This window comes from Echinops telfairi, unplaced genomic scaffold, assembly GCF_000313985.2.
Source record: "Echinops telfairi isolate 266 unplaced genomic scaffold, ASM31398v2 ScPeMD7_7468;HRSCAF=8506_0, whole genome shotgun sequence".
In the NCBI taxonomy this organism is placed as follows: domain Eukaryota; kingdom Metazoa; phylum Chordata; class Mammalia; order Afrosoricida; family Tenrecidae; genus Echinops; species Echinops telfairi.
Genome location: NW_022111369.1, coordinates 49167283 through 49173500, shown reverse-complemented (window position 1 = coordinate 49173500; position 6218 = coordinate 49167283). Strand labels below are relative to the sequence as shown.

The 6218-nt window shown below is 41.3% G+C and overlaps 1 protein-coding gene across 2 annotated transcripts in view; it reads left to right on the top strand.

The window, feature by feature from the left end:
* The window catches only part of SLC4A4 (solute carrier family 4 member 4), a 348568-nt gene that overhangs the window by 57943 nt on the left and 284407 nt on the right, over positions 1-6218 (top strand). The gene's annotated exons all lie outside the window — the stretch shown is intronic.

Sequence of the window (6218 nt, the reverse complement as noted above, 5' to 3'; positions counted from 1 at the left end):
GCCTTTTCCTTTTTCCTTCCTCAGGCTAGCCGGGGAGGGTGAGCGAGCGTCTTCAAACTTTCTCAGCATTTAGCTTTCAGGAATGGAGTCATTTAGAAAAATTGTTCTCCCTTTGTCTTGATTTCTAAGGTCTATAAACTTTTGTTGGAAACTTAAACCAGTGATAAGGGTAATAGAAGGTAATGTTAGTAGTAGTATGATGTCATAGGTAAAAATAAGCCTCTATCAGTTATATTTCCCAGAATGGAAATACAGGGCCTCTACTTGTAATTTAGACTGGGGTCATTTTAGATGTTACAGTCTTTGCCAGATTCATTACTGCTCCTTTAATGGTAGAAAGACTTGTTTTTTCCCATAAGTATTTTTCATAGAAGTTGACACAAAGGGACTTTAAAAGCCAGCTCTTCTCTCTCTTAGGAAAGCAGAAGTTCTTGCTGTGATTTTTTTCTGAGAGATCATAATTCATAGCCCCAGGGCCAGGAAATGAATCGCTTTGCACTGTGGTCCGTTTCATTGGTGGACACTTCTGATGGCCGAATTGTCTTCATTCTATTGAATCGAAGTCATCTTTCCTGTGATTTTGAGCCTTTCGTCTTAGTTGTAACCCTGATAATACAATGAATCCTTCTTCCACATAAGGTCCCTGGGAAATAAGATAGGAGTATTGCATTTTGAAGCTTTGGAGGAGTTGACAGTTTTATAAGCTATGTTCTGTATATTTAATCTTCCTGCAAGTGGTTGCTAACGGTATCAAGCAGAGCAGTGCATTACTTCTCAAAACTGACCTTGGCTCACCGGTGAGCTCCATTGGTGTTTATGTCTGTCTGAACCTTTATAGTTAAGCTAGAAGGGTGACCCCGCTGTGTGCTTTGCTCAAGGAAGTCTGACTGGCTTTTACCTTTTCGTTCCCACTGGTGCTTCCGCTCCCCATTTTGGAGGCATAGATCGGGATTTGCATATTTTGGGTTTTTCTTCTTGTTTCCATCTGAATACTACCATTTCACGAACTCTAGTTTTCTGACTTCACTGAGTTTCCTTTGGGTAATGGCATGTCCACGTAATCTGTCTCACTGACAGCAGACGGCCCCTGAGTGGGGACTCAGATCGGGCCATTTTTCAGTGAAAGCCTCCCTGTTGGTGCCCGTCAGTAGTGGATTTCGGATATGCCAGGGTATTTTTCTCCTCAGCTCTCGGGTAACTGGACAGTGCTTTATTGGACTCAGAAGCCACGCAGCTTTCTCTGTGGGACACACACATGTCTTTTCCTATGTGCTCCGTGATGGGCAGAAGCTTTAAGCACTGCTTGAAGAAATCCAACTAGAGTGGTACTATCTGAGAGATTTTTCTCCATCTTCTCCACAGGTTGAGATAGGTATGTTCGATATTTTACTTAACCCTAAACACTTGATATGAACTTTTGTAAAGAAAGGAAATGAGGATTTCTTGACCTGTGTGTTCTTTTCGGACTCAGCTTGATTCTTGGTAACATTTTAGATTGATGTGTCTCGAGAGGTATTCTGTGTATGGATTTCTCCGCCCCACTCCCATTTATCTACGTAGTACAGAATCAGTTTGCTTGTATTAAATTACAGTCCACTCAATAGTTCTAACCTCAGAAATATGGGTGATAGTATTTTTGGCAAGTTTCGTGAAGGCTGATGCTTGATGAAGCATTAGAACTTAGAAGTTCTTATTTTTACCTCCTGTTCAGTGGGTAGCCACAGGCAAGTGTGCAAGTGAAGTCCGGGCAATGTGTACAGCCAGCGAGAAACCTGAGTGCTCAGTGTGGCCAGTTGCAAAGTATATTCGTTCTCAGGGGTGGGAGGGATGGAGAAAGACAGGCTTGTTGCTTAGAGAGTACTGAACTTCTGTTGCAGTTGATGGGAAAATTTGAAAATGGACAGTGGTGATGCTTGTGCAATAGGAATGTAATTCATGTCACTGATTAGTATGTGTAAAAATAGTGAAGTGCAGAATGTTTTGTTACACACCCACACCCACACCCACACGCCAGAGGCTGTTGTGTCATGGTGATCCTGTGTATGTTCCAGTAGAACTGTGTGCTGTGCTGTCGTGCTTCCAGTAGCTGCTGACCACAAGGTCAGCAGTTTGAAATCACCAGCTCCTCACAGGGAGAAAGATGAGGATTTCTACTCCCATAAAGAGTTAGTTTTGGAAATGCACAGGGGGTAGTTCTACCCTGTGATACAGGGTCCTTATGAGTCATAATCCACTTGTTGGCAACGCGTTTTTATTTTTAATTTTTCAGAAGTAGATGTCCAGGCCTTTTGTTGGAGTTACCTCTGAGTGCACTTAAACTCCCAACCAGCAATCAAGCATGTTCACTGTTTGCATCACCCTGGGACTCTGTCATATATTTATTAGCAAAAGTGAAAAAACAATGAAAAAAAAGACACCAGTGACTCCCTAAGATGTCACTGAAAAGGTAGCTACAAAGAAACAGCTAAATATTGATATTTGAATTTTTGTCTGTGCTGTTTATTTTAATATGTATCCTTATCAGATTAAAATTTATTGGGGAGTTCTGTTTCATTTTTCCTTTCCTGGTGAGCCATTTTTCCTTAGTGACAATTATTAGTTATGTCTGTGATTCTCTCAGCTCTCCTTCGCAACAAAACTTTGAAACAACAATTGTCAAACTTGAATGGCCAGTAGACTCATTCACAAGTTTTGCCATAAATTCTGGTTACTAATTTATAGGAGTGACAAGTTCTGCAGGAAGATAGTGGTGATGGTTATGCAACATTATGTATTTTATTTATGTGGTTGATTGTAGACTCAAACTGGCACCTTGTAGGTTATTTATATTTTGCTACAATAAAATCAGATACAAATTAGATGTCAGCCCTCTTTGCAGAAATTTGGAGGACTTAAGCTGAGGTAATACTCAGAGACATTTTCTGCATTGTGCTGTCAAAAGATCACGTTCATTGGAGACGTAGTTCCCCCAGCACATGGTCGCTGTTGGTGCTGCAGGAAACCATAGAGGCATCCCCATTGAAAGCATCACAAGCTGGTTCCCGAATGGTATAAAAAGCCAAGTTTTATCTTTGGCTATGAAATTGAGCAACTATCTAGTGATAATTCATTGATGGGTAGACTAATAGTATCTTTTGTTTTTGTCTAGCTATCCCATTAAATGATGCTTTCACTGACATTGTCTCTATTGATATTCACGACAACCTTGTGCAGTTAGTGTTCTTTTTCCCACTCTGCAAATGAGAGAATTTAAGGTTCTGAGTAAATTAGTAGAACGACTACCCTAACTCATGTTAATAAATGTTAAAATTAGATAGGGTTTATTGTGTGGCCAGGGACTGTGTTGTCCATTTTACATTCATTCTCTCCTTGTATCTTCATAAGGACATGGTGAGGTATTATTACCATTTTTATTACTGTCATGAGCTTTTTTATTGTCATTGGCTCTTAGTGATGGTTAAGTCACAGTCACGTCTCAAGGTATGCAGCTAGTAAATGGCAGAGCCAAGATCTGAGCTAGGTCCATCTGACACCGAGTTCATGCTCTTAACTAGGCGGGTTTGAAGGCAGATTGCCTGGGTTGATTACAGCCCTTTAATTAGATGTCTCAGTCCTCAGAAGGGTGTGCATCATATTTCCAGGGAAGTTACCAGTACACATGACAGCAAGTTGCCAATACGCATCCCACAAAACCATAGTCCCACTCACTCTGGAAAGACCAGGAAGGAAGACACATCCGGTGTGAAGGCAATTAGAACGTCAATGTATAAACTTTGAATGAATCAAAGGGAAACGCCAGGGTGCCTTTTCAGAAAACACGAGGACAAACAGGGCCTCCACAGCCACTGAAATGACAACGGGTGGAAAATGCATTAAGTTGTGGGCCATCTCTTTTATGATAATGGTAGTCATTCTTTTGGGAGAAGCAGTGAGGCTGCCCTGCATTTTATAAGCTTTTTGAGTATCATTCAGCCTTACGTTTATGGGATAATATTTCCATTACTAATACCAACTGGCATTTGACCATTCATGCTCATACACTTGGCAGTGATTGTCTTTTTCTCTCTTGCACAGTATGGCTTTTGTATTTTAAACCAGCAGTGTGCTTTCCTCAGATACATCTAGTGGTGATGGACTAGCACGTTGCCCTCACTGGGAGAAAGGTTTTATAGATGTGGTATGTAAGCAGGGGTTCTTTAGGAAAGTTCAAAATTAAACTTTTTACTTCTGGTGGTTTTGACTATAATCCAAAGATTGCTTTCAACAAACAAGAAATGACAAAATAATTTGCATTCTCTTTCATTCTCTGGCCTACTCTAGGATATGGGCCAAAACAAAATATTTTCTGTTTAGTAAATCTCACCCAGATTCAGTGTGGATAAGTGGCTTGCGGCATGCTTGTCTTTTTAAGTGTTCATCATGACCTAATGCCAAATCTGACCAACCTCGCTGTCACTGAGCGGATTCTGACTCCGAGCGACCTTGTTTGGCAGAGTAGAACTGCCCTCGTGGGTTTCTGAGACTGAACATCTTTGCAAGAGGAGAAAGCCTCAGCTTTCTCCTGCGGAGCTGCTGGTGGTTTCAAACTGCTGACCTGTGCCATCTATTATTGATTGTGACAAAGATTCTCAGGAATGAGTATATTGCCTTGCATTGAGAGCTTCCAAATTGCTATCTGCTAAAGTGCATTTAGGAGCTATTTCTATCCATTTATTTTAAAGTTTAAAAATTGCATATTCATATCTCCTTGGTAAGGGCAGTTTCTGAGACTCTAGAGAGAAGCAGCATGCAGAATGGCCTCTTGCTTCTCTTCCACATGGTCCCCTGAGAGGGAGGGGCTGAGGTGTCAGCGTAGGCCGGAATTCTTGAAATGGTTTTCTTTCAAGGGAGAATCTCCAGAAGTGTCGGAGACCCTGTGTTTTTGGAAGGAGACTGCAAGTCCATGCAGCTCCTGACGTTTTTCCCTGCAAGTAAAGAGACAGTAAATGCTGGGAGAGCCTTGGAAAGGCTTTCAAAGACATGCCGAGCCATTGGCCAGTGTCTTCGTTAAGCCAATTATTTATTCAATTTGAACAATCTCCGTGGAAGAGATTGTCTCCTTAAGAAGACTCTTAAGTCTTTCAGTAGGAGAACAACAATTCTACATTGCTTTCTTTATCCTTTGTGCAATTAACCTCAAAACACATCTGACATTTTGTCTTACATGGAAGTCCAAGCAAATGTTTTGATTTGTAGAGTGGTGAATGGATTTACATTCCAGGTTCTTTAGGGATATAAGCAGTGAATTTGGGGATCTGTTATGGATTTAGTAGCACTGAGCAAAGAGATAGAGGAGATATCATTCCAAAACAGGCAGGAGTCAATGTTTACTAGGTGGAGTCAAAAAACTATTCCTTTCCCTTCCAGCAAGCTGACAAGCTAAGAAAATGTCTGAGAAAGGAAATAATGTGCAACCAGGGAGAGAAATGAAGTCTGGATTTGGAAAGAGCTGGAGGACATTACGCTGAGTGACACAAGTCAAGTCAAAAGTCAAATTTTGTAAGACGCCACTTACATAAAAATACAAAAGCAGGAAAACTCATAGAGACCAAAGTTTATCTGCGGTTGTCAGGGTGGTGAGGGAAAGGGCAAAGGGAGGTGATTGCTTACGGAGTACTGATTTGTAGCTTGTGACAAATGGGGAAATGGCGCCTATTAAGGCTCGGAACTGACTTGGTGGCGGTCCATTTTATTAAGGGTTGGGTTGTATAGCCAGTTTCTGTAGTTGCTATCAGTCAGCTGTGTACCTGTCAAAAGCTGTGCAATAGATATAAAGAGAACTTCAAAAACTTCGTGGAAAAAAATCCATTATATTTCAACTCCATTTTTCCCATCAACTTTTTGAAGCCTACTTATATTTACAACAACAATGACAAGAATAATAAAAAAGGAAGTGTAGCTACTGAGGGTACCTACAGACATTGGTTCTTTAGTTTGGAGTTTAGGGTTGTGGTTTCTGGGGGCATCCCAGTTCATTGCCCTGTTATTATGCTTAGGGTTCCTGTCCTGGTGCCACTCCATTGGTTAATGTCTTGACAGCTTCTAAGCGGCTTCCAAGGTACAATACATGTTCTCCAATTGCCTGGGGCCAAAGAGAAAGAAGACCAGGAATGGGAAGAAGAAATGGGATGTGTGGCTCATTGCTTCCATGAACAAGTGCCCCCTTTGCCTTGCGACTA